This window comes from Polypterus senegalus, chromosome 1 (assembly GCF_016835505.1).
Source record: "Polypterus senegalus isolate Bchr_013 chromosome 1, ASM1683550v1, whole genome shotgun sequence".
NCBI lineage: Eukaryota > Metazoa > Chordata > Cladistia > Polypteriformes > Polypteridae > Polypterus > Polypterus senegalus.
Genome location: NC_053154.1, coordinates 35,508,690 through 35,524,402, shown reverse-complemented (window position 1 = coordinate 35,524,402; position 15,713 = coordinate 35,508,690). Strand labels below are relative to the sequence as shown.

The 15,713-nt window shown below is 41.1% G+C and overlaps 1 protein-coding gene across 5 annotated transcripts in view; it reads left to right on the top strand.

The window, feature by feature from the left end:
* Positions 1 to 15,713, top strand: part of LOC120524269 (phospholipase A and acyltransferase 2-like) — a 53,213-nt gene that overhangs the window by 1,735 nt on the left and 35,765 nt on the right. Inside the window, exon 2 of one of the 5 annotated variants that reach the window (XM_039746130.1) lies at positions 7,754 to 7,860. The exons of 3 other annotated variants lie outside the window; for them this stretch is intronic. The gene's annotated coding sequence lies outside the window, so the exon portion shown is untranslated. Of the gene's footprint in view, positions 1 to 7,753; positions 7,861 to 8,865; positions 8,886 to 15,713 lie in introns of those variants that run through there. One more of the 5 variants, XM_039746145.1, reaches the window with a different exon arrangement.

Genomic DNA, 15,713 nt, shown 5'->3' with positions numbered 1-15,713 from the left:
TGTATGGAAGATTATTTGTACCATAATTAAACGCAATCCAGCACGTTAACCGCATTACAACAGCAGGTGTGTGCCTTTCATTTTGGCACGGTTTTATTGTGTCGTCATTTAAAACTTCAACCAGATGATCCAACTACTTTTCACTGCACACACACTTTTTGTGTCAGTTTCAAAGGCAATGCAAAGCATATTGCATTTTATGTTAAGTCCATAGATCGCGTGTCATAACGAAAAGAAACTCAAACGTATCTCGCTCAGTGGCTGCTCCGAGTGCACAGGCGATTCCAGGGACTCTGGGGGCCGAAGGCAGCAAACAAGGCAGTGAGCCCTCCAAGTCACCCTACCTGAGGTCTGAAGTGGTGAGACTGTACTTATTATTACCATTAATACAGCACAAAGTCTAAATCAGGGGTGTCAAAGTGCGGAGTGGCTGCAGGTTTTCATTCTGACTCCTTTTCCTAATCACTGACCAGTTTTCATTGCTAATTAACTTCTTTTCCCTTCATTTTAATAGCCCTGTTTTTAAGGATTCAGTCCTCTGAATTGATTCGTTTCTTTATTAAATGGCAGCCAAACAGAAATGAGATGTGAAACGAGCCAACAGATGACCAGCTAACTCGGATTTCAAACTCCAACCAGTCTATTAATGAGAAGCTGGTTCTTGCTGTCAATTAAGCCCGTTATTTAATTCCATGGCTCGTTGCTGCTCTCATTCTGCCACAGCAGACATTTCCAAAGCTGTCGATTTTTTTTTTTTGTTTTTTTCTAAGAACGGCGTCAAAATGTTTCAGTGATGGTGCATGGAATTTCTCCAGTCATGGCTTCGCCGTTCATGAATGAGCGACTAATTGATATTGGTGCGCAAATTATAAGAGGAGAATTTCAAATTTCATATAGAGAGGGTTTTGCGTGATCGGCAAAATCCTTTATTGCTCCCGGAGGAAATTCTTTTAGAAAGATACCGCTTTAGCAGAGGGGGAATAATGTACCTCAAAGATTTATTAGCTCCTTATATTCAAAGTCAAACTCGGCGAAGTCGGGCTCTCACAACCACACAGACAGTATGCATTGCTTTGAGTTTTTTTGCAAACGGCACTTTTTTTATATACTGTAGGCGATGTGGAACATCTATCTAAAAGTGTAGTTTGCCAGGCAATGCGTAAAGTCTGTTTGGCTCTAAAAACATTTCCTTCGGGGTTTCATAGTGTTTCCTGGACACCTGCGTGTGCAGACAATAAAAGAGGCATTTCATTCATGCCATTGCAGGTAGGTAATACACAGGCAAAAACACCCACAGTTCCATAAAGAATCTCACAATCAGCCTAACATTCTCATTACCTAGGATTTCCAAATGTGCTTGGGGCACTGGATTGCACGCAGATCCGAATAAAGGCCCCATCAGGTCCAAATGAGCCAGATTACTTGAACAGAAAAGGCTTCCACAGTATTAACGTGCAGGTAATGTCACTTTTTGAAAGAGCTGAAAATAGCCAATAGGTATGATGACAGTAAAATTGTTTGACCTACATGCTATCAATTCTCAGATGATCTGTGATGCATCCTACCTACCTTGTATCAAATGTGGAGGCTAAATGGCCAGGGTCTGTTCATGACTCTAGAATTTGTAAGGAGTCACACCTGTATCGGACATTTGAACAAGGTAATAATCTAATTATAAATCATGATGATGTGTGTATTGTATTCACAATTTTTACATATTCCACAGGTCATCATGATGGAATCCTGCTTGGGGACAGGGGATATGCCGGTAGGAATTTTCTAATGACCCCGTTTCTTGACTCCAACCCTGGGCCACAAACTCGATATAATGCAGCTCTGTCTAGGACAAGGGCACAAATTGAAATGACCTTTGAAATCTCTCCTTCAGGTGGCCAATATCTAAAAAGGCTGAGGGTTGCACCTGACCGAGCATGTGACGTAATTGTTGCATGCTCTGTCTTACACAACATAGCGGCCATCAGAAAAGAGAGCGTCCCTGAGGTTTTGGGGCAGCCTGATGATGACCTTGAGCAAACCAGTGGCAGAGCTGCCAGAGACAGAATTGTGGCCCAGCATTTTCAATGAAACACAAAACTGATTTATTGTATATTATGGACCTTCAGCCTGTAAGGAGAAGAACATAAATTAAGGATACACTCACGCATACACGTCATGGGAAAGAGAAGAGAATTTTGTTACCAATTATTTTTCTAGTATTTTTATCTGCAACTTCATTTTGGTTGTCTTCAGTTCATGAATTTCCATGTCCTGCTGTAATTTCCTCATTTTTAGTTTCCTGTACGTGACTTTCTGCTGAAGATATCTCTTGTATAGAGCCCTAACATTTTTCTGCAAATAAATACACAATTACAAATGCCTTTTTTCCTCAATATTGTATACACAGTATATCATTTTGAATCATTTCGTATCAAGTACAACAGATGGCTCAACCAACCTCACCATCTCCTTTTTTTTGATGTGGATGCTCCAAAAGGTTCATATGTGCAGGCTACAGGCTCCTGCAACACAGTATATCACGATTAGCACATGGGACTGATCAGAGTGGAGTTTGTTCAAACGTTTGCAACATTTACCTCTCCTCCTGATGAATAATCAGACACAGTGTCTTCATCAAATATTTGACATTCGCCAATAGCTCGGTGGTCAGACACAGGTTCTAGGGATATGACATTCACTGCAACTGACCCAACAAAAAAACAAAATAAAAAAGAGGGCTAAATGGGACGTACCTATGGCACACATTGAGGAGAAAATATATGCAATGACCATCCTTTACCTGAAATGAAGTGACCACTGCATCCTGCCAGTGGTTCTGAGGAGGAGCTTCCCCCTGGAATGCCCTCAAAAACAGGGCGATGGGCATTTTGCTGGAGAGCCAACTCTTCTGCAGGGGTTAGGTCTGGACCGTGTGGACCTCCATCTGTTTTTTGCTTGTCTGCCTCCTTCTTATTAGCTTTCAAATTAATGGTTTTTCAATTATGTATGATTCTTTATGTCAACAATTCTTTAAATAGTTATACACCAATATTTACCAGTTTGAAGTATATTCTTGTACTTCACTTTAACCTGTCCCCATGTTCTCCTTGCACGTTTGATCTGGAATTATGACATATTAAATAATAATTAATGTGACACATAGGAAATAAAACGCTGCATTCAATAAATACAATGCAAACTACTTACGTGTTTAATTTGTCGGCCACTTTTTGCCAGCCGTCTTTTCTAGTTTGGGCTGCTTTTGCAGTGTTACCCCTTGTGCATATTAACTCTTGAAATTCTTCATATCCTTCGAGTAAAAGGTCCTGCTCCGCTTGTGTGAAAGAATGCGCCCGTTCTTTCGTCATTTTGTTGCAGCCTATCAGAGACTTGCTGATCCTGTTTTCTAGACTCAATATATATGGGCTTTTCAATCAGCAGAGGCGCACGCATTCATCTCGGATGTTTAGGTCCAGCTAGACTGATCTACTACACCGCTGCGTTTGAAAAACCGACCAATCCCGGATGAGTGTCACCGGCATTAACTTATCCAAGATGAGGCACCTGATCTCGGATGATTTAAGCGACGTACGGGAAATCCAAGAGCAGGTTTGAGGATTTGGATGTGCTGCTATGACAACACATCCAGCAAGAGTTTCGAAAAACCGACAGATCCAGAATCAGGCCAAATCGTCAACAATTACATCCGGCTAAACGAGTAATCCACCTACGAAAAATACCCCCCCACGTCATGTGGTAGCTTGTTTTGTGTCTCATTATTGTTTAGCTGCTAATTAAGGAAACAAAGAAACAACTAAGGGGCCTGAGCCAAGTTAATTAAAAGTTAATTAGCATCAAAAACTGGTCACTAATTAAGAAGATGGTTAGAATGAAAACCTGCTAGTACAGCCCTCCAGGCTTGGAGTTCGACACCTGTGGTCTAAATTAATAAGATCAGCAGGGAGAGCTTAATAAACCCAAATCCATTATTTTAATTTTGTGAAAAAGATTATATAAATAAAGCAACAAAATAAGTATAATTTGAATACAAAATAAAAAAACAAAAATGATGATATAATAAAGTACATTGTAGAGGATCTAAGCAAGTAAACAAGCAATTAAATTGCAAACTAAATGTAAGTGGCATCTGGTAATAAAAATAAATATAAATTGCATATTGTAATATTTAAAAAATAAGTTAAAAACAGCACATAATTGAAGCTGGAAAAAAACCAAAAAATGGCCCATAAAGGTGTTATTGTAACTTTCAAAGTGGCTGTCTGGAACCCGTGGCTGCAGTAGATGCAGCTATTATGTCCTCCATGTCCAAAGACCTTCAGCCAACACACTCAGCTGAAATCAGAGCTCGGGCTGAAGTCTCCTGGCACCTCAAGTAAGATTTAATCAGCACTGAAGATGAAAAACTTCTCTCGCCAGAGGCCACAGTGACAGACAGAGTCAGGGCGAGACTTAATGCAAGACTTACATTTCCATTGTGGTCGTGGAGCTCTTCACCTGCGTGAACTGACATCCTGGCTACAGGTTTTGATTTCAGCAACTGCTGTGGAACATCCATCTTTTATCTTAAATTAAAATTTCTTTTTACTTAATTTGTAAGATTCAGAACCCTTAATTCAAGTGTCCTTAAGTTTCGTCTAGGTGGGCTTTTGTGGCTGCAGATTTTTGTTTTAAATAATTCCACAATTCTTTGTGGATGACGGTACCAGTTATTTAATTCAGGGCCTTGGTAGCGCTATCAATCTGCCATGTCATGTCCTTCTTATATTGTTGATTTTCCTTTTCCAACAATACAGTGGAACCTCGGGTCACAAACGTCTCGGACCACGTACAAATCGGGCTACGAGCAAAAAGTTCGGCAAACTTTTGCATCTGTTCACGACCACACACTCGGGTGACAAACAAGCCAGTTTTCATTCCGGTTCGTACGCGCCGATGATTTCCGCACGTGTTCAGTCTCTCCCTGTGCAGCGAGCGAGAGCACAAGAAGGCAGTTAAAGACACCACCGGGCTTGTTTTTAAAGAGACTGCAAGGTTAGTTTTCTCTGTTCAAGGTTTTCTCAGTGTTATTCAATGTTTTTACATTTAGTTTACTATTACACTGTGCATTCTATGGTATAATTAACTATATTTGTGCTTAAAAACTAAAAAAATATATACTTACATACAGCTTGTGCGGTATTTTATTTACATGCAATCCTATGGGGGAGAGTTTTGGAACGAATTACGGTCGTGATAATAATTTGTCTAAAGTCCAGAGCAAATGTGTAATTCTCAGTTCTTCACTATTTTCTGTCTTCAGTTTCTATCCATCCATCCATTTTCCAACCCGCTATATCCTAACTACAGGTTCTGCTGGAGCCAATCCCAGCCAACACAGGGCACATAGCAGGAAACAAACCCCGGGCAGGGCACCAGCCCACCACAGGGCACATGGACAGACACACACCAACCAAGCACACACTAGGGACAATTTGGGATCGCCAGTGCACCTAACCTGCATGTCTTTGGACTGTGGGAGGAAATCCACGCAGACAAGGGGAGAACATACAAACTCCATGCAGGAAGCAAACCCAGGTCTCTTAACTGCGAGTCAGCAGCGCTAAACACCGCGCCGCCCGTCTTCATATTCTTTCCAGATTTTATTTAAAACACACACCTCCTGATAATAATAATAATAATATAATAATAAGTTTTATTTATGGTAGCACCTTTCATACACTCAAGGACACTTTACAATTTAATACACACATTAACAAGACAGTAGAAATTACATACACAAAAAAAAGAATAATACTCGTTGAAGAGATGTGCTTTAACCAGAGTTTGAAATGTTTAATAGATTTTTCCTCGCGAAGGCTGAGATGGAGAGAATTCCAAATTTTAGGGGCTATCACAGAGAAAGCTCTGCCACCTAAAGTTATTAATCTGTATTTAGGTACAGTGAGTAACTTAGCGTCTGATGATCTTAATGCATGAACAGGAGTGTAAGGAAGCAGCAGCTCAGACAGATAATGAGCGGCTAAACCATGAAGAGCTTTAAAAGTGAGAAGGATAGTTTTATATTTGATCCTTGAAGAAGCTGGTAACCAGTGTAAATCATAGAGGACAGGAGTGATGTGAGCTGATTTTTTAGTTTGTGTTAGTAAACAAGCAGCAGAATTCTGAACATATTGTAATCTACGAGTTGTTATATTTAGTCAGTAGGCCATAAAAAAATGCATTTCAATAGTCCAGACGGGTAGTGATGAACGTGTGAATGAGTGTTTCAGTATCCTTCACACTGAGGAATGAATGCAGATGGGCAATACTGCGAAGGCGAAAAAAGGCTGTCTGTACTATTGAGCTAATGTGTGATTGAGAAGTAAGAAGCGATCAAAGATGACACCCAAATTACAGACTGATGCTGAGGGTTCAACCAGGATCCCATCAATGTCAATTATTAGCCCACGAAGGGTAGAGAGGTCAGATTTGGTGCCAACTAATAAGATTTGTCTTTGCATCAACACTTAGTACTAGGTTGTTGTACCATGTTAGCCATTATGAATGTAGAGAAAAGCCAAGCAAAATGACACCTTTTATTGGCTAACTAAAAAGATTACAAGATGTACATCTTGCCTGAAGAAGGGGCCTGAGTTGCCTCGAAAGCTTGCATATTGCAATCTTTTTAGTTAGCCAATAAAAGGTGTCATTTTGCTTGGCTTTTCTCTGTATCAACACTTATATAAAGTTGTGTGTCATCGGCATAGCAGTGGAAGCTTAGACCATACCGACGAATAATCTCACCTAATGGGAGCATATAGATATTAAAGAATATTGGACTGACCCTTGAGGGATACCGTGTGTGAGTGAAGTAGTGGCAGATTTGTGTTCCCTAATGAAGACGTAATACTGGCGATCACTGAGGTATGATGTGAACCAAGAAAGAGCAGCACCAGAGATACCAATAGCTGAAAGTCGGGACAGTAAAATGTCATGGTTAACTGTATCAAACGCTGCACATAAGTCAAGGAGAGCTAGAATAGCGTCCATCCCAGAATCTGCGGTTATAAGTAAGTCATTGGCTACCTTAAGTAATGACGATGAACAGATGTGATGTAAATGAATCCTAGTTAGGGGTGAACTGCTCATTCAGTTTGTCATTTGTATCTCATTGTTTTGTGGCAGCTGATTAAGCTGTCTGGATCTCAGGTTGGTTAACCAGCAGGAGACAGAGTACTGTTAAGAGAAGAATGGAGGTCACCAGTTGAGTCCTACACAGGTCGGTTACTTTTCCGATTTACATCAATGACGTTGATTTTGGTTTAAAACTAAAAACTGGAGGAATGTTAGACACTGAGGAGTCAGCAAAAGCAATTCAGGGAGCCTCAGAACCAAAATGACTCTTGGAAAATGCAATTGAATGCAGAAATGTGTAAAATGTTACACTTGGGCAAAATGAACAACAATTATAAATACCAAACGAGAGACAGTGACTGAAAAGGTTTTGGGGTTTATTGTTTTTTCATCATCTGAGCAAGGTGCAGAAGTAATTAAAAAGGCAAATAAAATGTTAGCTTATATTGTAGTAGTTGTGGTAGAGTGATGTGCCATGTTAGCCATTTAAGGATGCAATGAGTGGAGAAGCAAAATGACATGTTACTGAAGAAGGGCCCTCAGCTGCCTGAAAAGCTTGCATATTGTAATCTGCTCAGTTATCCAATAAAAGGTGTCATTTTACTTCATCTTCTCATTGCAGATTATATTGTAACAGCTGTTGAGTATTGTGATGGCCCAGGTCAACTCCACACTACCTATTCCATCTGGGAGCCTCTTGAACCGGCATCGTCGATAGTCATAACCAAGGTGAGCCGGGTAAATGAAGACACACACATGCACCAAGGGGTAGGCACAAAAGTGGTCAAGTGCTTTTATTTAAAACCAATGATAAAACCAAGTGTTCAAAAAATGCACTTCACCAGTCTATAGATAAATAATTCATAAAAACAGATCAGAAAAAAGTAAAGGGCGGAGTTTACAGGGAGCGAGGGAACAAGTCGGTGCAAGAGAGAGAGAGGGAGGGAGACACACACGGAGCGTGAGGGCGAGCGAGCAAATGAGCACTCGTGGGCACCTGCGAGGAAGCTGGGTGTTAGGCCGACACCCAGGAGTTGGAGTTGCAGTCGCTCCCGCTGAGCGATCAGGTAGCGGGAGTGACCAGGGAAAGGCGACTGGCCGCAGAAGACCGGAAAGGCAGTGGGAGTCGCGAGGCTTGGTGTTGTAGTCTTTGGTGTGAGCGTCCTGGAGACAAAGGAGTCCAAGTCTCAGGTCTGGGATGAGTGCCAGACCGATGCCAGGATCGGGAGGTCTCCAGACCTGTGTTAGTGAATGGAAAAGGGCAGCTGCAGTGAGAGCGTCTCGCCTGTTGAAGGGCCCGTATGGGAGAAGCAGGTGAGACGCTAATGCTAACAGGAAAGAAGCACAGAGCTTGTCATTTGGTTTTAAAAAAACTGCTTCCTATAGAACGTTTTAAAGGATTGTTTTTTTCTAGTGTTTTTACCTCCACGTGTTTCTTATGGATTATTTATTGAAGTTATTTAAGTTATTTGAACACTTTTTGTTTTTTGTTTGACTATTTTAATAAAAGCACTTTGCACTTTCTGAACCATCCCCTTGCTATGTTGTTGCCTCCACTGTCTAGCTCATCTCGGTTATAACTATCGACGCTGTTGGGAGCATGGAGCAGAACCCGCATCGTCACAGCCCGGCAGGCACTGCCAGGGGGTGCTGTGTTTGGGACTCCTGAGCCCGTATGGTATGGTAAGTGCAGCCGGAACACCTGGAGCACTTCTGGGCGAACTATAAAAGGAGCCAGCAACCACCACTCAGAGGTGAGAGTCGGGTGGGAGGAGGACAAAGCTTAGTGAGGAGGAGTGATGGTAGAAGAGAGTGTGTTGTTGGTATTTAGTGCTTCTGGGACTGTGTATTGTCTGTGGGGTTCACGGGGAAGATGTGTCCCACAGGTGAAGAAAATAAAAAGTGTGCTTGAATTGTGTCGGGTCGGGTGCTACATAGCTCTTTTATCAAGCATCACACTGCAGGCGCAAAAAAAAAAAAATGGGGAGCACCCCAGTTTACTTTGGGGTCCTTTATTATTTTTATTAATTCTTGCCTGTTAATGTACACCAGCAATTCCGATCGCCAACAATTTAATTGAAAAAAAAGAATGCTATCTTAATTTTCTCTAACTCAGCCCACCATTTAACTGGAAAGTTCCCCTGTGGACTGACAGACAAATCTTACCACCAATCACTGTTTTCCTTTAGTTTTGCCAAGGTACCAACCCTTTCCGTACACTTTTACGTGTCATCACACTTCTGGTTGCGTGAGCGCGTCATCTCTAATTTTGTGTGGCACCCTATTTCATTTTGCGAGTCACCTCGTTTGAATGTGTGCATCACCTTAAGTGTACGTGTCACCTTATTTAATTGTGCGGATCACACCTTTACATCTTTTGTCACTTGCCCTTTGCGGCCACCGTACAATCTAGGAAGTAGTAAGCAGGTCAAAAATTGAGTACAAACTAAGAAAAAGCAAAAGAAGCAGCAAAACGGAGACACTCAGCAACCACAAAGTGCATACAAATGTACTGTAGAGGGACTGCAGTTCCCATGATCCTGTGTTCTGGAAGCAGTTGGGACCGACAGGCCACCTTCCTTTTGGGGTCTTGTGAACCCACCCACAAAACACAAGGGACATGGCAGTAAGTTGATGCACACATAGAAACCAAACAGTTATCAAAAGTAACAAAAATTACTTATTCATATAATCAAACATATTGCAAATATCAATATTAACAGAAACAATAATAATTAAAATTAATGAAAAATACATCAAATAGTAACATAAGATAGTCCTCTCTTTAACAGGTGGCTTTCAGACTCTCCAACTCATTCTCAAAAGTCGACAAAATTAGAGACTGAATGATAGACAGACAGCCTCCCAGTGGCCTAAACGTAGTTGCAGCTTGGGGTCCATTTCCTGCATCAAGACCCTTGGGGCTCTCAGGCAGCAGAGCAGGCACCAACGTAATGCACACAGGTAGCACAGCACTCTCTCCTGCCAGTGTGTCAGGCAGCAACTTGGTAGTACCCTCTCCTGGGGGCACAGGCAGCAACTCAGGCAGAGTGAAAAACACAAGAACCCCAGGCTTAGGTCGAGTATCAAAGACAGATTCAAGTAGCTTAATCAGTTCTTCACAATCAACAATTGGGGTTGGGAGACTAAAGGTCAAGGCAACAATAGCAGGAGAAAGTAGATCCTTAATTGTCCAGATATATAGATTCAAAAGACTCCGCACAGTATAGTGGAGTGGAAAAGAAATGGAAGGCGCACAAGCTGGAGTAGCTGGAATTACAGAGTCAGCTGTGGGCAAGACAAGCCTGTGTGTAGCTGAACTGAATAAGTCAGCAAAAATATTGGAGTAGGAGGCTCAAATGATTCAGCAGCAAAAACTGGAGACTTGAACGTAGGTAGGATTTGATTTAAAGGGCACAGCAACAGACCTAGTTTTCTGGCAGGCTCTAGAAGCTTCTCTCTCCCATAGGTATTGGATGTTAGCCCAAGCAAGTTGAGTGTCATCATCTTAATCATAAAAATTATGCTGCTTCTCCAGATCTACCACCGTAGCCACAAAAGATAAGGCATCCAATAATTGATCCATAGTTTACTGCATGGTTGTAGGTATAGATATGAACTATGGGTGTGATGTCTTTATCTACAGCAATATTATATAATAGTTCATCCACCTTCTCTAATGACTTCTGTACAGAATGTAGCTCGGTTTGGACAGTATTACTGTCTAGCCCACAGTTTTTCATTTTTGCTAGGCAGTACATTCTGTTGTGATTCACTCATGCAACATGGCTAAAATGGTGTGATGCCTCCAGAATGGTTCAGGAGAGCAGACCTAAATCTTCAATGGCTGGTCCCTGGTGGAAAACTGAGCAAAAAGGTCAAAAATCCAGTAGAAACTAAGCAAAAGCAAAACAGAGACACTTACCGACCACCACATGCATATAGATGTACTGCAGAGGAACTGCAATTCCCATGAGCCTTTATTCAGCTGCGAGCAGTGACAATTGGCCACGCCTCTTGGGGAACCACCCACAAAATAAAAGGGGCATGGCAAAAAACTGATTCACAAAATGGAGCCTCATGTATAACTCTGTGCATAGAATTCACTCTAAAACATGACGTACAGACAAAAACAGAAATGTGCATATGCACAAAAAAATCCAGATGCATAAAACTGTCCGTAAGTCATGTTCCACGCACTTCTCCTGTATAAATCCCAATGAATGTGAAATTTAATGCACATGCCCCACCCTGACTTCTGCCATAAATTTGCATATTTTAATATGCAAATTAATAGAAACATCAGCTTTGGTGGTTTGTTAAAAGACAATGACAAAATCTCATCAAAAAAACAAGAATTTCAGCGAATGCTAAGTGGAGGCAAGTAAAAATGTACTATTTGTTGGCTTAAAAAGTCACACAGTGCCTGAAATAAGAACAGAAGAGGTCAGATATCAAAGTCGATATGAAAAGGCGAGTCGCAGCCCACCGTGTGTTTACTCAGTTTCAGACAATATTACAAAAGCTGACCCTGGTGCTGATGACATGACGGTGCTACTGTGCCCTGCTCATCTTCAGACGCTGGGTGCGCATACATCTCTGCCTCAGAAACCACCTCTGGCTGTGTGCTAAAACGCAGTAGTGGATACTACAAGAAATGTGGCCAATGAGCTAAGGAATAGATGGGCTGTACTGTGTGACACTGAGCACAATTTAAATGAACTGGTTAAAAAATGAATGCTGCATCTGATTACCTGTTACTACATGCTGCTAATGACATTCAAATGAAGTTGTAACGCTGTAAGATTTGGCTGATCATTTGTTGGATCAGGGTTAGGTTCATCATACCACATCTCTTCAGGTACGGGCAAACCACGACATACTTTCTGTGCACTATAAAGCAGCACATTAATAAAGTGGAAATGCATTCTATTCACATAAGCAAATTCATGCTCTGAAGGCGCCTTTATAGTGCAGCATCAGCGCTGAGCACCACAAAGGTTCGATTCTCTGCTCTTTACATGGCTATTTGAGGTGACTTGCTATCTTTAAAAGAACTGCTTGCCTTTGCCACACTAGTTGAAAAAAAGCGCCTGCGGCTGTGCAGAGCTGCCGTTTTTATACACTGTCCAGCTATAGATGATACAATGCCAGCTCATTCTTTAGGTGATTCATCGCTGGCTGATATAACTTGTCCGGCAGTGTTGCAATAGCAATATGCGTGCAGCTGACCACTCCGATTACATTTGGAAAATCAGACACTGCTGCAACAGTTCAGCCATAGTGTAAGGAAATCTTATCTATCTGGATGACAGGTGGATAATACCATCCTATACCGCTGAGTCGGCAAGTTCATGTTGAAAAGGTCCTGTGGCTAAAAACTTGAGGGTGGGCAGAACTTGCAATTCCTCAAAGTCTGCCTTTCTAAAGCTGGCACCAGTTCAGCACGTAGCGCCAAGAGGAGAGGATAGGGAAATCAACTTATAAGCCAGTCATCGTCATCTATAAATAGCATTCTCTTCTAATTCTTCCGTTTGCAATGTCTTCTAACAACACTAAAGCAGCTATGGTAGTTGGAATAGTTTGGCCATTCTATGCACCGTTATATTGTTACAGAATGATTACAAACAAGTGATTAAAATTTGTAAATGATATGCACTAAATTCAGTGTATTTGATAAATCCTGGGTCTTTGATGCAAATATGAAAAAGAAAGATAAATGACACAGAAACAGTAGCACTGCTTTGACACTGGTGCAAAACTGAGCAGAAACGTGCGTACACAAGGTAGGGGGGCTACTGTGAAAATCTTTGTGGCTTTACACCAAGTTTAATTTACATACTTCTCAAAGTGTGCGAGGAAACGGGCGTACGCAACATTTTTGTGCATACACACTATTTATACATGAGTTCCATGGAAACCAAACAATAAAAAAAGTGACAAAAACACATACTTAAATAAACAAACATACTGTAAATAACAGTATTAACATAAACAATGAGTAATTAAATGAAAAGCACATTATAAGGGAGCTTAAACATAACCTGGTTTAAACATTAAAGACCTAGAACATAATCCTGGCTTAACCATAACATGTTGACCCTGCGGTGGTCTCTCCTCAGCTTTACTCAGGTGGGCTCATTTGCAGCCTCAGCATTTCAGTCCTGTGTTGTGTCTTTTAAGTGGCCCACTGGTTGGTTTTTTTTTTGACACAATCAAATTTATGAACTTAGCCATCTTGATTTTTTTTCGAGTGGCCATCATTACTGTGGATCACATCAGTTACTTACATTCATGTGAAAAAGTTTGGGAACCCCTCTTAATTCTTTGGATTTTTGTTTATCATTGGCTGAGCTTTCAAAGTAGCAACTTCCTTTTAATATACGACATGCCTTATGGAAACAGTAGGATTTCAGCAGTGACATTAAGTTTATTGGATTAACAGAAAATATACAATATGCATCATAACAAAATTAGACAAGTGCATAAATTTGGGCACCCCAACAGAGATATTACATCAATACTTAGTTGAGCCTCCTTTTGCAAATATAACAGCCTCTAGACGCCTCCTATAGCCTTTGATGGGTGTCTGGATTCTGGATGGAGGTATTTTTGACCATTCTTCAATACAAAATCTCTCCAGTTCAGTTCAGTTTTATAGCTGCCAAGCATGGACAGCCTGCTTCAAATCATCCCATAGATTTTAAAAGATATTCAAGTCAGGGAACTGTGATGGCCATTCCAGAACATTGTACTTCTCCCTCTGCATGAATGCCTTTGTAGATTTTGAACTGTGTTTTGGGTCATTGTCTTGTTGGAATATCCAACCCCTGTGCAACTTCAACTTTGTGACTGATGCTTGAACATTATCCTGTAGAATTTGTTGATACTGGGTTGAATTCATCTGACCCTCAACTTTAACAAGGGCCCCAGTCCCTGAACTAGCCACACAGCCCCACAGCATAATTAATGGAAGCTCCATCAAATTTGACAGTAGGTAGCAGGTGTTTTTCTTGGAATGCGGTGTTCTTTTTTCCGCCATGCAAAGTGCTTTTTGTTATGAACAAATAACTCACTTTTTGTCTCCTCAGTCCAAAGCACTTTGTTCCAAAATGAATCTGGCTTGTCTAAATGAGCATTTGCATACAACAAGCAACTCGGTTTGTGGTGTGAGTGCAGAAAGGGCTTTGAAGTGAGTGAGTGCACTGAATTGTAGAATGATGCACAGATACACCATCTGCAGCGAGATGTTCTTGCAGGTCTTTAGAGGTGATCTGTGGGTTGTCTGTAACCATTCTCACAATCCTGTGCATATGCCGCTCCTGTATTTTTCTTGGCCTGCCAGACCTGGACTTAACAGCAACTGTGCCTGTGGCCTTCCATTTCCTGATTCCATTCCTTACAGTTGAAACTGACAGTTTAAACCTCTGAGATCGCTTTTTGTAGCCTTCCCCTAAACCACGAGACTGAACAATCTTTGTTTTCAGATCTTTTGAGAGTTGCTTTGAGTATCCCATGCTGTCACTCTTCAGAGGAGAGTCAAAGGGAAGCACAACTTGCAATTGACCACCTTAAATACCCTTATCTCCTGATTGGACACACCTGTCTATGAAGTTCAAGGATTAACGAGCTAATCCAACCAATTTGGTGTTGCAAGTAATCAGTATTGAGCAGTTACAGTCATTCAAATCAGCAAAATTACAAAGGGACCCACATTTGTGCACAGCCAGTTTTTCACATTTGATTTAATTTCATACAACTAAATACTGCTTCACTAAAAATCTTTGTTTGGAAAACACCCCAGTACTCAGATGTTCCTAGGAAGTGAGAGACATACCACTGTTATCTTTTTTGTTGAAAGTAGAGTCCATTATTATGCAGGCTGAGAGGGGTTCTCAAACTTTTTCATATGCCTGTATATATACAATACAATGTAGTCCTTTACCCATTGAACAAAAATAGGAAATTTATGAATATTCATTTGTGTTTCTGCTTTGAGTGTTGGGTATTTGCTGTTGACGTTTTTTCTTAATATTCTCCTTTGCTGGTTGCACTGTACGACGAAAGACCTTCTTGGCCTTATTTGGAGGACATCTTATCATCACTGATGTTGGTATATTGTGAAATGCATGTCTTTGTCATGAGGAATGTGTCATTCAAATAATAATAATAATAAGATGAACTATTTAAAAAATAAAACTTTAAAAGTCACTTGTTACTTGGGCCCATTTGTGACCCTATCAGATTAGATAAAAATGTTTTCTAAGTGTTGCTTTGGGTTTTGTAATTTGCATCAATTGGGATGTAACTGACTGAAGAGGAGAGCTTTTCTGTAACCTGCACTCCCGCCGAGTGCAAAGCCGTTGCTTTGATAGTCTGTCTGTGACATCAATAGCATGGATAGCATTGGACAAGTAGAACTGGAAAGAGGACACATTTTAGGAACCATGAGCACTCCTTCCCCTTCTTAGAAGGCAGCTTGGGGGAGTGCAGGTAGCTGGGATGAAAGGACATGACCAGATCTGTGCTGGATTATTTTGGTGGGTAAACTTTGCTGAGTTTTGCTGAAGAGCGGAGTCATT